General features: G+C 36.9%; 1 protein-coding gene across 2 annotated transcripts in view; it reads left to right on the top strand.

Annotated features, from left to right (window-relative positions):
• The window catches only part of FAM135B (family with sequence similarity 135 member B), a 183583-nt gene that overhangs the window by 94475 nt on the left and 64979 nt on the right, over positions 1-24129 (top strand). The gene's annotated exons all lie outside the window — the stretch shown is intronic.

Raw genomic sequence — 24129 nt, 5'->3', positions numbered from 1 at the left:
GGAGCCTGCTTTTGGCTTAAGAAGAGAAAGCTATGCTTACTACTTTTTCTTGGCAATGACATGTACTTTATTAGTTTAAGCATCAGTTCTAAAGGGCTGAGCTGATTTAGACGTGTCTTAAAGCCAAACTCTAAAAGTGCCTTTCTGAGTGGAATTTTTTTTTCCTCTAGTGCTTTTCATCAGAATGGTGTATTAAAATTGTGGTATGATGATGTCTACTTGCAGCATACATTAGGCTGAATGTGCAAATGCAGACAAAGGATCTGGGAAAGTGAAAGTAGCATGTCATTGTAGCATATTAGTATAATTCACTCATTGGCTCACTTATTTCATGATAGGCTAAATGTCTTCCAGAAGTGTTTGAGCTATTGTATAAATTTTAGCACAGGAATTTGAAGAAGTATGAACATGCATTAAGTGTTTTCTAGGCTATAAGTAGAAGATACAAGGAGTTTTTTAAATATATTTTTAAAATATTTTTATTTTAAAATTTGCCTATGAGCACACAAGATCATTGGTGAATGGAAGAAATAATAATGAACTGAAGTATTTAAGATTAGCTGTTTTTACCTTAATTTCCTATAACATGAAAGAGTGGAGAGCAGTGGAGACCAGATACAGTACAGGTGGAGATTTCTTAAAGGAGGTGATATGTTGGGGTAAACAAAGGAAGTTGAATTACATTGTTGAAGAAGCCAGTGAAGACAAATCTCAATAAAGGTTTATTTTTGAGCTTTCTCTGCAGCATTTTGCAGTAGTATACGTGCCATCTGGACGCATTACTTTTTGGAAAGAGATACATCCTTTACTAGTGAAATTTGCTGAGATTTTGCCTTATGAACTGTTTTTAGATCCCCTGTATCTTATTCTCATACAACATAGCAATGAGTAGCTGCTTACCTTTTTATTACAGATAAGGGTAAAATATTATGTGAACATTAGGGAAGAATTACTTAGCATAGTTTATATCTAAAGAAATTACTTAGGACTTCGATTTGAGTCCAGGTTTCCTTTGCTTCTCCCCTGCAGAATCACCACATGACCAGTTTTCAAGAAGACTTTCTAAGCAGACAAATATTTTTGTCAACTTGGTCTGTAAATATGATAAGCAATGCAAAGTGTTTAAGAGAAGTTGTTACCTATCAGTCTAATCTTTAGTAGACTGTAGCAATATTACACCTAATTTTAGTCAGTTAAACTGGGCTATTTGCTAAGTGCAGAACGCCAAAGAGAGACAAGGAATGTGTGTTTCTTTGTTAGTTATCTCCAACAAGGCGATGGAGACAAGGTATGATATTACACATTAGATCTTTTGATGCCGTAGAGATGTTTCATGCACATCATGATTTCTTATAAAATGGTATAGCTGACATTAAGTTTCAAGGAAAAATTAACATTATATAAATGGGATGTGAGGAAAAGAAACTAGAAGAGAATATGAGAAAATGAAGGACATTACTGCAACCTGTGCCTGAGTTTTTCTAGACCAGTTCCTGGTCTACCATACTAAATACATGCAACACAATTTTGCCTTTTTCTATAAATTAAATGTTAATTCTGTGACTATCTCAGACCTAATGTCAAGGGCCAACTATATTTATAATATGTTCCTTGGCCAACTATTTGTATCTGTTTTTAATAGACAATTACTGATCCTTATTTCTTCGTTACTGTTTGGACATTTCAAAGAAATTTCCACTGAAGGAGTTTTGCATTAGCTTTTAAAGAAAAAAATCTTCTCTTATAAAGTGTGTCTTAATACACTCAAAAGAGGCGTTTGTAACCGGTTGCTCATTAGAGCACAAAGAAACAGCACTGTGACTTGTGGAATAGTGTGAAATTGCAGTCATTAGTTTCAATAACTTTTTGAAAGATAATTTCTGCCTCCATTAAATGAAGATAAGTTTACTGCTTTTGAAACATGAGAAAGGGGGCTAGAGATTCAAATTTTTAGCAAATACATGTTTTTATTTTCAAGGCTTGTTAAATTAATCTGAAATAAATACATATTTTATATGTAAAATGAAGCATACCTGACAAATATGGATTTTATCTAAAGAGAATCTTGTTGTTAGAAGAGTTACTTTGGGGATTGGTAGTTTTACAAACCCTTATTACCTTTGAGACCTTAAAAGACACTCAGAAATTTTAAGAAGTGGTATAAGAGAATTATAGAAAGATTTGGATTGGAAGGGTCATTAAAGATCATCTAGTTCCACACCCTCTGCCATAAGCAGGGTTACCACCCACCAGATCAGACCACCCAGGGCCCCATTCAACCTGGCCTTCAGCTCTTTCAGGGATGGGACGTTCACAGCTTTGTGGCCCTCTGCTGGACACACTCCAACTGCTGCACTTCTTTCTTTTGCACCTAAAGAAAGGGGTAAAGGTAGAGGTGGACAATTATTTCCCTTACCCTTGTGTCAAGCTTCTTATCTAGCAGGACCCCTAAGTCCTTCTCTATAGGGAGATACATGAGCAAAACATAATTCAGTGATATTCTCTAAATGAGAAGAATGTTTATCTGTACACAAGAAAAGAGGAAGAAGCAAAAGATATCCTTGACTTACATGCTAGTTCTGAGTGTATGTCTTGTTGCTTTTCCAGTCAAAGGTTTACATGATGACTCCAAGTATACAAATTGGAAAGGAGCATTTGTGACTGGGAAATTTTCCCTTGCAGACTGAAATATACCTGCATATTTCTTCCCTTCCTTCTTGCCAGAAGCTGGGACAGATAAAGTGGATGGCAGAAAAGCAGACCACTGTATTCAAGCTGCTGAACAGCATCTGAAATTGAGATGAACTGAACACAAGCTGGCCATGATCAGTAAAGGATGCCATAACTGGAAAGGGTTTGTAAGCACCAATACATGCCACAGGGTCCTTTTCTCTGGACAGTGTGTCTGAGGAAAAAAAAAAATCATTATCAGAACCACTTGAAGATCTGATAGAAACAGAAATCTGTTCTTCAGATGCAGAGTGCCGTCAAAAAAAAATTCTGGTACTTGAGGCCAGTAGTGGCCTTTAGCTCTCTAATGCAGTGGACCAAAAATTTTTTTCAGACCTTCTGCTATGGTGTGAATTGGACCTTCAGAGAGCTATCTTCCATTATAGGTCTACTTACATGTCTCTAATTTCTCCACAGAGAGATCCCTAATACTTTCTGTCTAATTGTGATATCCTTTACTTTATTTGGGGAATTTTCTCATCTAATGAATATTTCAAATAAACATGTAGAGTATCTGCTATACAGTTAGGTGACAAAATAAGCAAATTTTTGCTAAACTATGTTTCTGAAGTAATTTTTAAAAGTAAATCCTGTAACTGAACTCTTAGGGAACAGACAGTGAGTTTGACAACAAGAAGGAAACATTTTTTAACAAAACATTTTAACAAACAATTTTTAACAAAACAAGCCAAGAAAGCACTGACAAAACTTTATGTTGTTGATAAGTACTAAGGTATTCTATCATCCCACATGTCAGCACGCCTGAGAAATTAACCTTGGTTATAGAACAGTATGATGATAAGAGACTGCATTTATACTAGCATTCTTCATAGAAGGAAATGAATAGATTATCTTGCTTTTTATCCTCCCTGAATCAATGTATTGTAGAGAGGCCATTTTATTTAGTTCTTTCCATGATGCTAATTGGAAGTGTCAAAAGGCAAGGTTAAGATAAAAGATTCCTCTTAAAAATATGCAGCTTTAATTAAAAGTCTTACACAGGGAGAAAACATTCTGAACTTTTTGATCAAGCAATTTAAAAATAATATTGTCTCCTTTAGAAATTATTTAATCCAAATATAACTTCTGCATTTATTCTAAATATAAATATGCTAAATTTAGTATTTCAAAACTCTTCAGACATTTAAATAGGAAAATGATGATGCAGTGAAAATATCTGTGCCTGAAAAATGTTGCCTTGGCGCTCTCAGATTCAACTTATTTTAGCTTAATAGGAATCTGTGTGAGCATTTCTCTGCTGAGGAATGTGTATTCTCAAGCATTAGCAACAGCATTTTAAAACCTTCAGAAAATGATCATAGAATCGTGATAGAATTATTAATGTTGGAAAAGATCTGTGAGATCTATATTGTCCACTAAACCTTGTTTGTAAGTACTACATCTGCACCTCCAGGTACAGTAACTTCACCACCTCCCTGGGCAGCCTGTTCCTATACCTCAGCAGTCTTTCTGAGAAGGAATTTTTTCCTAATATTCAACCTGAACTTCCCCTGACACAGCTTAAAGCCATAACCCCTCCCCCTTATTTTTATAGATTTTCTGGTTCAACTGGTTCAACTTATAAATAAAAGGGCATAGATAACTTTGTTCAAGACTGTTAGTAACCTGTTAAAGGGAGAATCTTCCATGTGCCCAAAGTGCTGAAGAGAGTGAGTGGTCGTATTGATGAGTTGTGTCTGCAGCCATGTGTTAGAGGGGCTTCCCAACAAGGAGCTGACCATCATGATCACGCTCTGTCACCTCATCTCTGCATATGCTTTACTATCAGTTTTGGCAGGTATTTCTGGTTGAAGATTTTTGTGATAATCTGAAGACTTCACCAAACATCTGAGCAGAAAGATTTTAGAGTCTAAAGTAATAAGAACTAAATGAAAACAATTCAGGAAGATGAAATTTTATTTTTGTATGAGGACCATGAGCACTTCTTTAGACTTTTTCTAAAAATATTTATAGGTGGTGAATTTTTAGGGCTAGACGTAATGGCCTCAAGTTGCACCAGTAGAGGTTCAGGATATTAGGGAAAGTTTATTCTTAGAAAGAGCAATTTGGCACTGAAACACACTGCCAGGTAGGAGGTGGGGTCATCGTCCCTGGAGGTGTTCAAGAAAAGTGTAGATGTAGCACTGAAGGGCATGGTTTAGTGGACAATATTGGTGATAAGTGGACTATTGAACTAGATGATCTTAGAGGACTTTTCCAAGCTCTGCGATTCTATTATTATATCTCAGTGTTCTGGTCAGTGAGCCATTATAGGAATGCTGCAGGGAGCGATGGCTTCTTGGGGGTATTGGGATGTCCTAGTGATTGCTAGAGTGAGGATCTGAGGGATAAAGCAGTAGACTTGGGTTCTGGAGTACTGTTGGCAAGCTTTCTCTCATGTCTGTGCCCCATCAGTTGAACAGAGGTGGTAGTGTTGAGCTCCGTGAAGAATCCTTAGATAAATAGGTTACATTTTTATACAAGAAACTTATATTCATTATCTGAAACATATGTACATACTCTTAAGTTAGAGATAATATTGATTGTTCTTTAGTGAGGGTGTTTTGCACAGTGAGAGTATCTTGCATTATTTACATGTAAGTTTCTGAACAAATCTTATTCTAACAAGTTTGTGATACTTTCAGGAAGTATTTGTCTTATGTGTTAGTTTGTATTCTATGGGGAGGCAATAAATAATCTGCAACCTGAATTATAAGGTGGAAGAAGCCACAGGAACCTGTGACTAAGTGTAGGAATCATCTTATCTAACTGCTGATGTCTCTGCTGTGAGCATCTCCTCCTAAGCTAATCAGCTGGTCTGCCTTTATGTCAGAATAAAGAAATAGGTAATTTGAGGGAGTAATTTAACGTCTATTTTAAGATAAGTTGAATCATTCCTATGTCTTTCCATTTACTATAAAAGAAGTTACAGGAAGTTTTGCATAGAGAGAAACAGTTCTGTTGTGTTTATAAAAGGGTTGGCACAAAAAGACTATGATTGCACTGTGTGCTTCATGTCTGTATACAAATTAGGAAGTAATAATAAAAAGCAGCAAAGTTGAATCAGGCAACAGAGAGAGCAAGTGGTGAACAAATCTTATGCCTATGACTACCCCAGCAAACAATAGGAAATTATCATAGAATCATAGAGTTGTTTGAATTAAGAGGGACCATTAAAGATCATCTAGTCCAACCTCTGCAATGAATAGAGACATCTACAGCTAGATCAGGATTTTGCATAATGTTTTGGCATAATTTCTCAATCTGAAAAAAAAGAAACAGAAGAAACCTACAGTGTGAGATCAACATCAACTTGCCTTTTCTTAAAATTTTATTCCAGCACTAACAACAACAACAACAAAAATCTGAACTTTTCGACAAATCTGGTTCCAGTTTCTTCAACAAAAATTATGGCTGGACAGTACTCAGACAGCTACTATACAAGAACAGGGACACAAGGGAAGTGATCTAAACAATGAATTCATGTTTTCCTTCTGGAATTCCACAGTGATTTATTAATTAAAAAATACTGGGCATTGTGTAAATAGTGGTTTATTTATATTTTATAAGACTAAAAATGCAGTTATATTTTCACCATATATTTGGTAGATGGACAGAAAATATACAGGGAAGTCATAGTCAGGATTGAATTTTCATGAATCTGGAATTGAATCCAAGGTTCAGCAAAGCATTTTGCACTCTTAACAGTTGTGTAGGACACTGATCTATGATTAATAGCCCTGAAGATTAGCATTATATATTAGATGTGATCTTAAGTTGGAAAAATGAGAGAATGCATTCAAGTGTACTCATGGGCTTTTCAGAAATATTTGCTTAATTTAATATTCCAGCCAAGGAATGCTGGTTGGTTTAATTTCCCGTTAATAGCACTGGCAGGGACAGCTCGGAAAAATCTTTTGGCCTACAGACTGAAACAGAAGACATAGACAGAAGGGCAAACGGTTTGTCCTTGTCTCTGTTTTATCTGTAAAATGGTGGTACTTCTTCAAAGTTGCAATTATATGAATGGCAATAACTTTACAAATGTGTAAGATAAACAACAGGATCCAAATAACTAAAAAGCTATTCCCTTTAGCAGGAGATTCAAAATCTTCCATCGGCAGAAAATTTATGTTCCAGGTAAAGATAATGACGTCAAGAAGAGAGGGAGATCATACAACCATGGAATCATAGACTCTTAAAGGTCACTTAGTACAACTCCCCTGCAATGAACAGGGATCTCTTCAGTAGATCAGGGTTTTCAGAGCCCCATCCAGCCTGGCCTTGGATGTCTCCAAGGGTGGGGCATCCACGACATCTCTGGGAAACCTGTTCCAGAGCTTCACTACCGTTACTGTAAAACACATTTTCTTTATATCCAATCTAAATCTCCCCTTCTATTTTGAAACCATTTCCCCTTGTCCCATCACAGCAGACCCTACGAAAGAATTTGTGTCCTTTCCTTTCTTACAGATCCCCTTTGAATACAGAAAAGTCTCTATCAGGTCCCACCAGAGCCTCCTTTTCTCCAGGCTGAACAGCCCCCACTCATTCATTACTTCTTTCATTTCCAGAAAGAACCATTTTTATAGCTGGTCTGATGCCCTTTGAACCTCAGCTCAGAACCTCAGCCAGTGCTTCATGCAGAAATCACAGGTTTAGTGTTTGAACCATGACATATCTTTATAGATAGATACTCAGGGCTAATTTTTTCCACTTGAAATAAAAGGTTGGCCTGCTATCTCTGAAAAGGTTTTTATAATAAACAGAAATGGAACACCCGTTGACTTTTTAGCGGCCATAATCAAAAAGATTTGATGTCTGCTTCTTTTGTCTTTGTCTTCTTTTTTAGATTGTCCTCATCTTCTTGTTGTTCTTCTTCTTGCTGAAAGGAGGCAAAAAGAAGTAGAAATTGTTATGATAAACAAAAAGTATGGATTTGAATGTGGTTATTTCAAATTTCTTTTTACTTATTTATCCATTCTGTGTGAGAAGAAATAAGTCAGTAAATAAATAGATTAATTTAAGCACAAGCACTTTTCCTGGTCTGGGATTACCATTTCAGTCCTTAGATTTCATTTTGATTCTTAAATTGGACAGAAGGTCTGTGTGTGATGGTGTAAAACTCTGTTTAGAGTCAAATCATTTTCTCACTGATGATCCATGCATTGCCCTTAAAGAAAGATCTTTCTGTGTGGTTGATCTCATCTCTCAGTATCCCATCTGTAGCAGGACCTTTGAAACTTCCTGTAGGCAGCTTGTCCAGCAGTGCCTAGCAACCTCCTACAGCAATGCTGATGGTGCACTGATCAGTCCTGGCACTGGATTACAGGTCCTCATGGGAAATACCCAGTTTTGATTTACCCTTTGCTCCATGGCATCTGTTTGCATGAAGATAAGGTCTGGTCTGAACAGCAACCTTGAATCCTCCTCTAATTGCCAACTACAAGACCTGAGTTTTGTATAACATTCTGAAGAGTAGAAGAACGATCCCAACCTTCTTTCTTCTTTAGACTTATATTCCTTAATGATGTGAGAAAACAGGTAATGCTGGAACCCACCACTTCCTTTCCTTGGATTTCTGCACAAAGCAGTAATGTAATGTGTATGTTTACAGATTTAGTCAAATACTCTTCTTCTCCTCTCTTTGGTGACCTGTGATAGAACACAATGGAATGGCATGAAACTATGACAGGAGAAGTTCAGATTGGATATCAAGAAAAAGATCTTCATCAGGAGTATGTTCAGGCACTGGAACAGACTTCCCAGAACAGTGGTCATGACCACAAGCTTGACAGAGTTCAAGGAGCAGTTGAACAGTGCTCTCACATGTAGGGATATTTGGGTGGCCCTGTGTGGAGGAGTTGAACTTGATGACCCTTGTGTGTCCCTTCCAACTCAGGATATTCTGTGATTCTATGATTGATTCTCTTTTTGTCTTCAATTTTGTGCAAAACTCACATCTTTTATGTGGCCATGGAACAGTCTGCGTTTGCTCTGGCATGATTAGTTAGGAAGCAAATGAAGTGGAATATTAAACCTAATGGCTCAAACAGCTGCAAGATATTTGGGAGATAAAAAAATAAACAAACACAAATTTACAAATTTTTGTTTTCTTCTTTTGTACATCAAGATTCATATAAATTTGGGTCCTTATTCATGCTTTTTGACAGTATCACTGTCTTGTTCCACATTATATGAAGCCTCTGAATGCGACCTGTTCTGTTAGAAGACACCTTCTCTGGTGGCTGTTGTAAAATTCTGCATAGCAAAATGCTGGTTTGTGAGTTGAAGCAAAAACAGTCTTTTTTTTTGTTTGTTTTTGATTGTTTATTTTTAATTGATTCTGTTCTCTCTCTCTTTTTTTTTTTTTTTTTTTGAGAAGCACTTAGAATTTTGCTAGATTAAGGATCAGTGTTACAAAAACTTCTGATTTCACCTTGACTCTAAATTATATACCTTGTGGCATAAAAATATGCAGTGCAATTGCATACATTCTATAGAAAACAAGAAGGCTCGAAATTGCGTGCTTGGCTTTTATGAACAGGTAGTAAAAAGTCACCTTCTACTGCAGATACCATGTAACTTGATCATGTGGGTGAAGTTATAGTGCACATTAAAAATGTGCTACCACCACACTATTCACTCGTAAGATCATAAACTCCCTGAAATTGCTCTGCATCCATTTAGATGTGCCTCCAAGTAGTGCCCCAGAATAGACCAAGAGTAGATCAGTAGAGGAGTAGACTTGCTGCGTCTTTTTCTGTAAGGGAGAAAGTGATGAAGTTCCCTTGCAGCCACTGTGGGCCACACTTTTTTTAATCTAGTATTTCAGACTACAACCTTAAAAGATCTGTTTCATGGAAGTATGTAAGTACTCTGAATGACATTTCAGTGGCAAAGGAAAGCATATGAAAGCCAGCATGTAGATGAAAGATGACGTTGTGACTTCTTATTTCTTCATAAAGAAAGAAAAGATATTGCACATCATTGCACGTTACCTAATAGACATTGAATGTTAGAGTCAAAAGCTGATACAGAAAAAATAGAATCTAGGCAACAAACACAGTATCCTTTATGAATAAAAATAAAACTTTCTCATTATATTAATGTAAACAATCATGAAATTGCACAATTGAGATTGTTGTTTATGTCAGAGAAATTTATTTTAAAATCCGTTGCTTTTATAAAGAAGCCTGACTATGATAGTATAGATGATCTTTGTGTTACTGATGTTGTATTTGGTCAGAGAAAACAAAAATGAAACCATGGCACAGGTAGATGGCAATTAATATATCAGAATTTAAGCCAGTGAATACTGGAAGTCAAAATCTCAAGAAAGAGCTTAATGGGAGCAAAAGCCCCTGAGTGTTTTTAACAGTGGATTAGCATGAACTTATAATGTACGTTATGTGTAACATATGATAATAACTGGAGGATTTGAAGACCTGGGAGGATTTACTATTTCTTAATTTCTATGATTGCTGGGCCCTTTTTCCTAGTGCTGATCTTGAGCAATTAGCCTCTGTTTTAGTTTCCACTGTAAATGTAATGAGGTTAATTGTATCTTATCAGAAGGATATTGTGAAGCTTAATGACTTGTTATAAAGTGCTTTGAAATTCTTGGATATGTGACATCGTAGGAGAGCAGAAGATCATTTATAGTCTTGAAAATTTTTATTATTGGTTCACCCTTTAGCAAGTATACAGTGAATCTGAAGTCAAGGCTATCCTTAGACAGATGAAATCTTTGTGTTTGCTGGGCAGTGTTCCTTCTGGGAAACATAAGCTAAATGCCTGTCCATGCAGATGCATATTTATGTGTTCTGAACATACAGAGCAAGACAATTAAAACATGAGGGAAAAGAACTGATTTATTTTATACAACTCAGAAAGCACTGATTAATGATTTTTAGCATTTGCATATTACTTAATACTAGATCTTGACACTTCTATGTAATACTTCCTATCTGCACTGATCAGCATACCTTGTTATTGTGAGGTAACTCAGACTTAAGGACAAATTCTTAGGAAGAAGGAACTTATGTTTGTACCATGAAGCCTAAAAACACCATTGGAAATCTCTACTATAGATTTGACCTGATACACTTCTGCAAATGAGTACAATTTCTTTAAAGCAGCTTACCTGCAAAGTTTCTTTGTCCTGGTGGAAGTTTACTGAGTATAATCTTAGGGGTGTTTACATCATGCTTTGTTCTGCAGTTGTTGATCTCATACCAAGTTTTTTTTTTTTCAAGATTTCAACCAAGAAAGACCAAAAACCCACAGAGATGTAAGATGAAAATATTAGGTTTCATATGTTAGAAGCTTGAAAACAGAACAGATATTATCCATGAAAGTAACAAAAAGTACAGAGTGAGTTTTGTATGCAACTCCTCCTGAATCTCCCCTCTTCTTAGTGAATGAGATATTACATCAGTGATGGTCTTTGGTCAAGATTAAGGCCTCATGTAAGGCTACTGTTATTTCGAGTGTACTCTAGTCATAGTAACAAATATGGTTATTTCTTATTTCCTGGATTTACCAGCTATGTCTATCCTTCTTTTGTCACTCATCTTACGATTCAACTAGAACATGTTTATTTATAGAGTGAATATCACTTCACTCTGGACTTACGTTTAGTATGTGTCTACAGTTTCTGTCATACATTTGACAGGGTTCAGCTCTTGCATCACTGTTTGTAGATCATGACATCAAGCTTGTGATCTCAGGAGGAGGGAATGGATTTCCTCACATAATCTTAGCAATAGTTACAGACTAGAATAGTCTTAAACAGAAACTGAATAGCCCAGGATGATAGTGTAAGTTTTCTGCATAGATTATACTGGGAGGATTTGATTCTACATACCTGAAGGATAAATTTTTGTTTACAGTGCCTTTCTCCTATTAGATGTTTCTTTTTGTCTATGAGTTATAAAAATAATCAACTTAAATTTGTTGCCCACCTTTTCTTTGGCTAAAATGGGATACAACAGATCCCAGGTTATAAATTTTATTTAAGGTTAACATGTGTGACTAAGTGGTACTGATTTGATGTAGATCTGAGGAGCTTTGCTAGTAGACTCTATTCTAAGAAGTGTGCGAAAGTTAGGACTTGTCACCATGTGACCTACTCAGAAATATCAAGGTTTAATTTCCTCTCCTGTAAGCACTGAGAAGTACCGTAATAACTAAAAACAACCACTAATAAAGTAGGTATTACATTTGTGGGGGATGAAAAATCTCTTCTTATACAAATAACACAATAAGGATCTTTCTGGTACTAGCCATAATAATATTTGATTAAAAATACACTCACCAGAGCTCAGAATCTCAGAATTTAGATTAGAAGAAATAACACAGGACCTCTGATGGGATTCAGGGAATTAATATGTGTTGTCATGACGGTGTGGCAAGCAGGAAACCAAAGCAAAGTTTTATCATGAATTTCTTTGGTCTGTGGATTGTAATAGGCTGGTTTTTGGGAATTGCATTTTAGATTTTAATGAAACCAAATTAAACTACAAATTACTGTGCGTTTTGATTTCCAGTAATTGAAGTTTCTACAATATTAGGAAGAAAGGAAGAGGACAGGGAGTCTAGACTGTTGCTGGACAGTGAGATCTGGCTTCCATTTCCTACTCTGCAACAGACTTCCTCTCCATGCTAGTCAAGGCATTTAGCTCCAGAAATTCAAAGTCCCTCAAGTGCCTGACTTCATTGACTTATATTGAATATTGAGGAAACAGACCCAAGTCACCCTCTGTCTTAGTTTCCTACCTGTAAAGTGGGTATGAGTAACAACCACAATCAGCATCACGAGTGATAATGAAGAAAGTGAGGCACTCAAATTGTGAAGATGTGATGACTAGATAAAAATGTTCATATGGTGGATTGTTGCCAAGCAATTTAAACAACATTGAAAGCTTTCATGTCTCATCAAATAGATTTAATTCATAGTGTTGATCATAAAATAGATTTAATTCATAGTGTTGATCACGTTTACATTGCATAGTGCCTGATTTTGGTAGCAGTTAGTTATAAAAAGAAATTCAGTGACTGCACACAGTGAATTTGAGTGATATCATCTACAGGTGGGTTTTCATCTGTTTATTATAGTCCTTTGGGCATAAAAAGAAAAAATAAAAAAAAACATACCTGAAAATCTTTGTTGTATTTTTTAAGCTTATGTTGTCAACTCTTTTCCCATCGTGATATGAAAGTTATTTAATGTTGTTCATTCTTTAACTTGTGAGCTGTGAAAAGCCAATGGGAGTGATTGGGAACTTCACCTCAATTTATATAATTGCTATGTGGAACAGGAAATTGGCTTATGCGAGAAAGAAATCTGAGGCTAATTAGTGATGAGCATCTTTAGAAGTAAAAGTACTCACTGACATGTTGTTTACTTGCAGGAGGAGGGTGTTCTTAGGGGATACATTTCACATTAGCTAGCTGACAAACAAAAAGCTCAAGTGAACTGAGTTTAGTTCTTCCTATGTCTGTGAGAGTGCTTGTTTGGTGATTGCAAACAGAAGCCTGATAACTATACTCATAAAATAAAGTAAGATGGTGAATACAAACTCAGGTGAGTATGGGAAGAATTACTGCTGTTTCATACAGTGTACTTGTTATAGGCTGAATGCTTCATAGGCTGATTGGTAATGTAGAATATGTATAAAAACTGTACCAAATCCTCCCTATTCCTTAAGACTCTAGCTATAAATGCAAATTCTGAGGTAGCGAGCCTGCTTTCCACACAGGATTTTACTGCATTCATTTACACTTGTGGTGGTTTCACCCTGATGGGCAACTAAATTGTACCACATTGCTCTTTCACACTCCCTCCTCAAAAGAGCAGAGGGAGAAAATACAATGAGAAAGAGCTCAAGGTCAAGATAAAGTGAGGGGGATACTCATCATCCTGGGCAAAACAACCTCAGTTTAGGGAAATCAGTATAATTTTTACCAACTACTAACAGACTAGAGCAGGGAGAAACTAAAGGCTAACTAAATACACCTTCTCTCCATCCACTCTCTTCTACTTTCTCTCCCAGGTCAGTGTGGGAGAACAGAAAATGTATTGTGGTCAGCCCATAATACTTTGTGTCTGTTCCTTCATGGTCGTTCTCTGCCCTGATCCACGGGTCTCCCTCATGGGATGCCACCCTTCCCTAAATGATACCGTGTGATCTTCCCAAAGGCTGTGACTCTCCAAGCACTTCTCCAACACAGCTCTGTGCCATCGGCCCATCCTTCAGGCACTGCTCCATGCAGTCCCCATGGGCAGCAGCTCCCCCAGCCTTTCTGCCTCACCATAGGTTCCTCTCCATGGCTGCCACTCCAAATCGGGTCTGCTCTTGCAGAGCGTCTCCATGGACTGCAGCTCCCCCAAGCCTTATCCACTGCTGTACCATGGGCTCCTCCATTGCTGCCTGTGGAGATCTGCTTCATGTAGTGCCAATGGGCCTCTCCTGGGCTACAGGGAACTTCTGCCCTGCATCTGAAGAACCTCCTACCTTTCTTGAACCCTTTTCTGACTCATCACTGGAGGAGGGGGTTAGCAGTGTTTTAGTGGTAAACTTGTAAAAACAAGGAATTATTAAATGCCATCTCATGTCTCAAATAATTCAGGAAGGACTAGTGTCTCTATGGGAATCAGTCATAGGGTCCACGCATTTCACAATCCACTGAAAACCTTATTTTCTTTTGTCCCAGATGCCTTTGTTTTTAATATCACTTCCATCTCTCCAAATATAGTCCAACATAGGCCAAGGGGACCAGAGAAATTATCCTTAATTTCAAAGATTAAAAAATGAGAAAGTGGAAAAAAACACCTGAAAAGTTAAAGGATGAGCAGCAGATATGACTGAATAAAATAAGCAAAGTATCTTCCCTTTTACCCTGGCTTAGCAGGGACTTCTTCTTGTTACAAGTTTAGTGACAATCTGAGTACAAGTCAGACCTCAGTATATGGCCACTGCCAAAAGGAAACAGCTTGAAGAAAAAAAGAGTTCAGTAGTACAGGGAGCTGTATGAAATGTTTCAGTGGATTGTAGCAAAGAAGAATTGTTCTCCAGTTGGGATTACTCCGTAAAGCCTGCAGGTTTGAGTTGAAAGTGATCTTTTTTTTTTTTTTTTCTTTTTTTTTTTTTTCATGTATTTTAAGAGTTTCCAGAAATTACCCTCTAGTAAATGGTATAACAATGTTCTTGAAACAGGAATAGCACAGCTGTGCTGAACGAAGAGATGCTGTCTTAACATGAGCCGTCTTCAGATGTGCTGACCCAGCTTTAGAATTTGTGCTTGAAACTTCCCTAAATGATAGACCTATATTTTTTTTTACTGAAGCAGTATTTCTGGAAAAAAAGCATCCAATGCCATCCTAGGGCTTTTTGAGTTTGAGTAGTGTCAGCAAGGAAAATGTAGAAATTAAGAAAATGGCAAAATGATACTAAAGAAATATTTATTAGGTGTAGATATTATTGTCCTTTAAGTTCTTTATTTGATTGTCAAAAAAAAAAAAAAAAAAAAAAGATTCAATGAACTGCTCAGCCTCAGTTTTGGCTGATTTAGCATTTCTGCAGAAGTCATCTTTGCAAAGCGCCTTCTTGACCTTTTCTTCTCCAGAACTTCAGTTGCATCTGAGAAAAAAGTCAGAGCCCATTGCTGCTACTTTACTTAGTTGACCATTTTCCCAAAATTCTGAATTGTTTACATCTCTGTCTTCAGAAAGTTCTGAAAAGTGTTTCAGAAATGAGGCTCCTTTAAATTTTTCTACTTTTGGAAATAGAAGGGTTTGTGATGGTGGCATTTGTACTAATGATTCATCCTTTTGAACATGTGGCCAAGATTTTATTCCAGTCACATGTAATTTACTCAGTACTACAGAAAAAGTCTGATTAAGCTGGAACAGGTGTTTCTTGTTTCAAGTTCAGTGCTGAGGTCACTTGAACTGAATTAATATTTCAGTTATTTTTTCCTTCTTACCTTTTTTTTTTTTTGTACTAGCTTATAAGAGCTTTCACAGTACCTCCTACTTCCGTCCTCTTCCGAAGACTAATCCAGACCTGACCATTGTGAGAAGAGAGATTGATTCACAAACTGATAGATTGGCAACAGGATGGAAATCTTGAAAGAGCTCTGTGAAAAAAGTTACATCCACATTTCTGACAGAAATCTTAAGCCTCTTTACTTGTTTACTTACTGAAGGATAGCTGTCCATATAAAAGTGTGAAATACAGTGTGGACATTGTAGGCGGTGTAGAAAAAAAGAAGCTGTCTTCAGTGCACAGAATAATATAGCAGAGTTAACACAGAAAGAGCAATGTAATAAAACAAACAAAAAAACCCCCCACTGAATTCATTTCTAGTTCAGAAGGGTTTGGCAAGAAAATCTATAACAGGAAAATATTAACTAGTGCACTGAAATGGTTGTTGTGCTGTATGGATAAACTGCAGTTCTGAGTATCTTCAACTGCTGAACTCTTCCAGCTGATGATTCTGGAATTTGTCTTATAAACCACATAAACAAATTCTGAGCTTGACTACTGAATTTCAGACAGAAAGAGAATAGAAAAGTATCTGGAGGTGCTGAAATAACACAAACTTAAGTGTCATCAAAGGAAATATTTTGTTGAGACTGTGAGACTGAAATTCTCTGACATCACATACCATTGAAATCTGTATTAGCTGATACAGATACATACGAATACCATGTATCTCGATAGGGATGTAAAAAGTAAAGTGAAGTAGTGTGTATGAATCTCTCAGGTATATGCTAAGAAAGCAATTAGTTGTCCAGTTAAATTTTCCACAGATTTTCCAGGAAAGCTCATGCACTGAGGTGTTTCTTATGCACTAATGGTTTAGTCATGAGAAAACCAATAGATTTCCAATTCTTCCTTCCTTTCGTTTCGTTTTCTTTTCTTTTCTTTTTTTTTTTTTTTTTTTTTTTTTTCCCTTTCATTTTAATTTATGAAGGCTTTTAACATTTCTGCCAAAGGTTCTTGCCAAGCCTATATTGGATGTTTTCCAGTTTCCCCTCAGTTTTTCATTCTTCTTGCCGGTGTGAAAAGTTCCCATCAAGTCTTTAAATTCCCTTTATTAATTATAAATAAGAACAAGTTAACTCTTAGGTTGTTTTGTTTTTTGTTGTTTTTTTTGTTTGTTTGTTTGTTTGTTTTTTGCTGTGATTCATATCCACAGGCTTTCTTATTATTTCCCATAGCCTTCTTTTTCAATGGACAACCATCCTTAAAAGGACACGGACATATGCAAAAGACTTAATGCAAAATGAACAGTATTTTTTTTTCCCCCTCATATTTTTTGAACAATCTCAATCTAAATTACTATTCCTGGAGTAATGGAAACCAGCATTCTGTTGGCTTCAGCAATTACAAAAGCAGTGAAAAGAGAACAGTTTTTTTCTATGACTCTTGTTTCCTCTTACCCTACTTTATAGATTAGCTTGGTTTTCTGATTACTTTAGCGTACTTGTCATTTGGGATCTCCAATATTTGTTCTTCTTTCAGGCTTTCCTGACACTGAAATTCAGAGGAAAAATTATGTGTTCATTCTCTTCATTCAATGTAATGTCAGAAATGATAGGTTGTTTCCAAAGTTGCACCAGTTGAATATTTACTTCATATTGTCTTATTCTTTAGGAAAGAGGTTAAAAGCTAGGAAAGAAACTGTAAATTGCAGCAGCACAGTTCTGATCTGTTTTCTTTGAACTTTGCAAAGAATGACAATTTTTTCCAGCAGACAACTGCATAGATTTGGAGATCCAAGAGCCTGAAATTCAGCTTGTCAGAGATGCATATTTGTCCCATGGACTACACTTGGGATTATTGATCTCAAAATCATTAGGAGTGTTGATGAATAAGTTTACATGATGAAGGAAGAGATTTGATGATGAAGCCAATAGGAAAAAGTGTAAACGATTGTCACTTGCAAAATTATATCAAGGTAAATATCTGCACAATTTATGTATTGTGAAGATAATCAAAGGCTTTCATTCTAGATTCAGTAGGTGTTTCTTAGCTAACTTAGATACAGTGACTGATAGTCTTTGATCAGCGTTGTAATAAAACTCAGGGTGAAAAATAGCAGCTGCAGACTTTAAGTGAGATACAAAGTGAAGGAATAATTAACCTGTGGGAAACTGAGCCACAGAAAAGCTTCATGGTTTGCCCAGTATCTCTCAAGGGGACAGTGATAGCACTGGGCATCCAGATCTCTCACGTGCTGCACAGACTTAGTGTTGCCATTTCAGAGCATGTTTCTGTTTAATGGTGAATAGAGACCTTTCTTTACACTGAATTAGAGTTCATTTCCAGCTCTACCATTGATTCTCAGGATCATCTTTTGATTCACCATATTTTTGTGCAAGTTCCCTGATTATAAGATGGTGGAAGTAAAATTTTGATAATCTTTATTTTTAAATGCAATTTAGTCTCAGGGTGCTTATGTGAGATTTTTTGGACAGATAAGATGCGGCCCATTTCAGTCAAAGTATCTTAAATGGGTTTTGTTGAGGAAAGCTAGGAGGAATAGACTTGTGATCATCTAGTCTTATAGTGCTAAGTTGTCTGAAGAGCTTACTGCAGAACCATGAAATGTACACAAAGTTTGTGTTAAAAAAAAAAAAAGACAGTCCGTTCAGAAAGTGGTAAGGGTTCCTTTTCTTGAATGATCCTTAATTCAGATTGAAGGCGATGAATAGCCTCACCAGACATCAATCCAAGGAAGAAAAACTAATGATACTCTTGGCACATCACTGAGAAAGAGAACGTTAATGCAGTTTAATGAAATCCCAGACAGAAAGCCAAATGGCTTGTGCCTGACATGCATTGACAAAGTATGATAGGTCTCTTGCTGATTTATATGCATGTGTGATCCAGATGAAGCTGCAGGATTTCAATTGAAAATAATGTGCATAATTAAAAAGCAAAAAATTTACTGACGGAATGGCAGAGGTTGATGGAATCTAATTGGAGAAGTAAGTGAGTAAGAAAAAATAATTTTATCACATATTTGTGCTGAGCTGTATAGACAGTTCAGCAATTAAATCACTAATCATACAAGAGCTGGCTGACCTAGGAGAGGAGCATTCTTATGCCTCAGCTGATTAGAAATTAAAATATCTGCTAAAAGATATAAAACATACAGAAGAAAGTTTGGAGTTTCTGATTAATCCTTCCACTGAGAGTCTGAAGTCTTTTCTGCTGGACCCTCAGGCTTTTTGTTTTATGGTGGAATCTTAGGGACTACCTTTCAAATCTTATAATTAAACTTACTGTAATATTTTTGACTGTCAGAAAAAAGTTTTGCTTATTTAATTCACAGTAATTTATCCTCTGAGTCCAGTGCAGCTAACTATAGTGCAGGTCAATAAAGTTTGGTCAATATATGGCGTCCATCCATCACCTTCCTGAAAATGATAAGCATAAATGGTACTGTTGCAGTAGTACATTAGGAGGGTGTTTAGTTCCAAATCCACACCATTAATCAGAGAATTTGAAACTGGTACATCTCCAGCTGGGAAACCTTCAATCTCTAGTTTAATGTAAAGGCTGTAATTTTAGTTCAGGATTTTTCTGAATCAGTTACTGACGTTGATGAGATGATGCCAGCTATGCTATGTGAGCACTGGGAGAGTAATTAGTAGGTCCTATGCTTGCTATGTCTGTAAAGTACATACAGTCAGGGTTGATTTTTGTTTTGGTTTGATTTGTTGTTTTTTTTTTTTGTACTTCAGCTCTGACATATCTGAATCTGTAAATATTTTTGGTGAGAAAAATGGAGATGTTTTCCTCCCCCTCTTTTTTTTTCTTGCTCCCCTCTCAAGCAACATGCTTTAACCTTCTTGTCAGGGCATTCTTCTTTTGCACACCACTCAAACAAAGAGCTTGTGAAATTTTTAATGGAAAACAGCTACCTAACTGATGATTGGAATTAAGTAACTCAAAACATACTACTACTTCCATTTGCCTTTCTTTTCAGAAAATCTTAATTTCTGCCAGAATAGTACTAATATGACTGGAAGGTCAGCATGACATTCTCAAATTTCTGTATTCCTGTGATGCTGAAACACATACCTAGCATTTGGGTTATTTTAAAGGCACTTCAACAATTCATTTTCCATATTTAGGACTGAATTCATTTTATCCTTCAGTCCTTTCACATTGCACAGCAATGCAAAGTGACACTATCACTGGAGGCAGTTATAAAACATTTGATTGAATGGTGTTAATGCACATTTATACAAGTAGACATTTATGCAAATGACCATTGGACATTAAAATGAAGTCTTGTCTTTTTTAAGCTTATTAAGAGACTTACTGTTCTCTAAATAGTCTGGAATCTTTCTTCCAAAATTTAATTTTAGTACCGGATCCTTCTTTTCCCGGGTTAAGCAGTTCTAAAAATCATGTATGTTTGTGAAAAGGGTGTTTCTTTTCTTACTTTGATTATGCGGAACAGCACGGGGACAGTGAAGGAAAACTCAGAACATTAAGAGTTCTGGTAGAGTACGTAGCAATGGATATTCATTAGACAGTCACTTTCAGTCCCAAGGTCTCTCTTGCTAATCTACTTTGTGTGAACTCTTCTTCGATGCTTATTGTTCTGAATTTATCTCATACCTTAACATAAACTTGTGTCTCAACTACAACTGCAGTAAACCAAGTGCAGAGAAACAGAGTAAGCTCACTACCTCAATATCTGTTTTAGGAGGAATTTCCATATAGAATAAACAAAACTTCCAGCTGAAGTTTACCACAGTTTGCACAATTTGATTAGTTGTGGTGGAGAGCTATAATTATCTCTTATTTAAGAAGACATATGGTTACAACAGATGGTAAAGGGAAAAAAGCAAGTTAGATAAACACTGCTATTTGCACAAGGCTTTCAGATCTTTGGTTATATTTTACAGTGAAGAGCATAGGTTCTGGCAAGATGGCATACTGTTCATTCAAGAAATGTCCACGTCTTAAATTTCTCTAAAAATAGAAAAATTAGCCTGGCTTACAAGTGTTTTAGAAATTTGGCAACAGTAGAAGAAATTAGATAACACAGGAACTTAGTAAATACATATGTATTTTGTAGGAACTCTAAACAAGAAACATCTCTCTTCTGATAATAGAGATATTAGTGGGAATTTTGTATGCCAAAGACCGGAAGGACAATGTGTCTGGACAGGAAAAGGTAGCCAACCACTAGACATATTGGGGTTATGTTTATGACAGTACTAACTGAGAAGATACATGCCATAGAAATAATTCAGATTACACACAGGTGGGCTACAGCTAGTCCAGACTGAGATTTTAATGACATTGCTATGTGTACCCCTCAGAGACCCATCCTCACCATTGAGCTGTGTGAGAAAACTGTGACTGTTTCTAATTTGCTTCAGGGCAAGGGCAGTGAGCTCATTTTACACTGCCTTCTTCTGTGATGCTTCAGCAGATGACTTTCTACTCAAGAAGATTAGGAAAGATCACAGGAACCGGTGACACAGCTTGGCTGCGTAGGTAGTAACATAAGGCCTGTGGGTAGGAAGGTATTGAAATGCACAGAACTCTTTCTCAAGTGAGTGTGTTGCAATGCCCTTCATCTATCTGTGCACGAGTGACCCAGGAGAATGAAACTGTATTTGAAGGGATGTGACATTTACTTGTGTGGGAACCCAAACATATAGACTATGATGTGTCTCTTGAGCCTGAATTAATCTGAGATATAAATGCTTCAGTGTGTGCTGTTATTCATAATGAAATGTTTGTGGTAAAGCTCTGTTTACAACTGCAGCACTTGGTTTGCCCATGTTATTGAAGAGTATATCTTTCATTAAATCAGAGCTTAGCAGAACTCTAAATTTCCACTTATTTGAGCAGCAGTGTAATAATACTTTCCTCAAATGGCAAGAAAGATTCAGGATTTTTCTAGTAATTATCTTGTTTCCACTGCTATGGATGTAAAGGCATTAAAGAGGATAGATTTGAAGTTAGATTACTTTTCCATATGGATTTTTTTCCTGACGCTGTAATCACTTCCTGTTCTTTTTTAGACTTCACACCCAAAACTCAATAAAGAGCAGAGACAGAATTCTGGAGAAGGCAGGATGTAAACCTGAAGTCGTCTTTCAAAAAGACTATCATATTGATATTCCCTGGAGCTGTGATTTTATATTTAGAGTAACAAATATGAATTGTTTTCTGCCCTGCTTAGGGGATAAAAAGTGATGTAATCTCTCCAGCAGCAGAATGCTGGGACCAAGTCATCACATTTCTTATTTCCTTATTTTGGAAAATTACTAATTTGTATTACTTCTCTGGGCTAGTGAATAAAGGACAGAGTCAGGGTGAGTCCTCTTTCTGATCTTTCTTTGTCAAACCCCAGGATGAAGAGTGCTAAAAGTGGAGGTAATAGAAAGAAATAAGTATGGTGTTTTCCCTCTGCAGTTTTCAGTAAAGCTACAGCTGACATGTACAAGATTAATAGAAAAATTTTATGTGGGAAAATGAGCTTTGAAGGATATTTTAATATATTTTCTCTTATTCACACTGTTTTTCTTTACTCAGTGAGTAGTGAGGCACTGGTACAATTTCCCAGAGAAGCTGTGGATGCTCCATCCCTGGAGGTGTTCAAGGCTGGGTTGGGTGGGACCCTGGGCAGCCTGAGCTGGTGGGTGGCAATCCATGTCCAGGGGAGTTGGAACTGGATAGTATTTAATATTCCTTTCAACCTAAGACATTCTGTGATTTTATGGTCCTATGATTTTCATGTTTCATTTATGCCTTGTGCTCCTGATAGTGTAATCTGACATTATTTAAAGTTAGTCTTAGTAACAAAGTTAAAAAAAAAAAAAAAAAAAAAAAAAAGCCAAGGATCTAATACCAAGGCTTTGTTCATTCCTCTGGTACCCAGTGGAACCAGAAAGTAAAGTGAAGTGATGTAGCGATTACCATTCTACTTGTGCATGGTCTCTGTAGCACTATTGCTGAGTACCCCTTCCTTTTCAGTCATTGAAATTCTGTAAAATATATTGCCTTTCACCCGTGGCTGTGTTATCATCTAATGTGAAAATTTGGGTTAGGGACTGTGTTAGACAGTTGTTTGTAAGCCCTGATGAAATAAAAGGAAACACAGCTCCATCATTTCTCAAAGGTCTCCTTATACTAAAGTTCCCAGGCAAATATGGGTCTCAGGTAGTGATGCCTACTGTCCTTGAAAAGGACTGTTGCTTAACATTTACTCCAGTTTACTTCAGCAGTTACAGATAGCAGAAGGAAGCAAAATTGAAAATGCAGTTATGGAAATAATTTAACTGATGAGATTGGAACATCCTAATGACTTATATGCCAAGCAGATTGCACAGAGCTTAAGAACTGTCCAATCCTATTGCTAGCAAACAGCATGGATGCACATGACTTCAGTGGCTTTGAGGGATCATTCATCATCAAGTCTCTACTACAGCAAGATATTGCCAGTTCAGAGTGTCTCCTTGACAGAAATCAGAGGTTGAGATATATGCAAGTGTCATTATCAATTGAATTTGCCAAGGTGAAATGCTATTGAACCTTCTCAAGCCATTTTCATAGACATGATTCCTGGTGGTTTAAGGGACATAGCAAGTATCACAAATACACCTCCTGACAAGAAAATTTACTGAGCAAAAGCTAATTACTGCAAGATTAGTCTTTCCTTGTTGAATTTACCAAAACTTAGGTATTTGAAACTGTGGAATACAGAGCTAAACACAGGTCAATATGGTCTTAGCTCAAGCTCTCACCAGTGATTGAGATCTTCCAGCAGTTTCCATGTACCACGTGTTTTCCTTGGAGTGCACATGGTCTGTGAGCAGTGCAGACATAACTCAGAGCTGTATGGGTAGGTGAGGTTTTGCTACAAAGGGGTTTGGGAGAGTTTCAAGCTTCTCTCTCACCACCTTATGCTTTGTGCTGGAGGATGTAGGGGGGTGTATGTGCACGTGTATATCTGCTGTGTCACAGAATCACAGAATAATAAAATCACAGAATGGCCAGGGTTGGAAGGGACCTCAAGGATCATGAATCTCCAACCCACCTGCCATAAACAGGGCCACCAACCTCCACATTTAATACTAGACCAGGCTGTCCAGGGCGCCATCCAATCTGGCCTTGAACACCTCCAGGGAAGGGGGAACCACAACCTCTCTGGGCAGCCTGTTCCAGCACCTCACCACTCTCTCTGTAAAGAATTTCCCCCTGACATCCAACCAAAATCTCCCCTCCCTCAACTTAAAACCATTTCCCCTTGTCCTGCTATTATCAACCTTTTCAAAGAGTTGATTCCCTTCCTGTTTGTAGGCTCCCTTTAGGTACTGAAAGGCTGCAATGAGGTCACCCCCACAGCCTT

This window comes from Phasianus colchicus, chromosome 3 (assembly GCF_987193195.1).
Source record: "Phasianus colchicus chromosome 3, bPhaCol1.hap1.1, whole genome shotgun sequence".
In the NCBI taxonomy this organism is placed as follows: domain Eukaryota; kingdom Metazoa; phylum Chordata; class Aves; order Galliformes; family Phasianidae; genus Phasianus; species Phasianus colchicus.
Note: the sequence above shows the minus strand (reverse complement) of the source record. Positions and strands in the feature narration are given on the sequence as shown.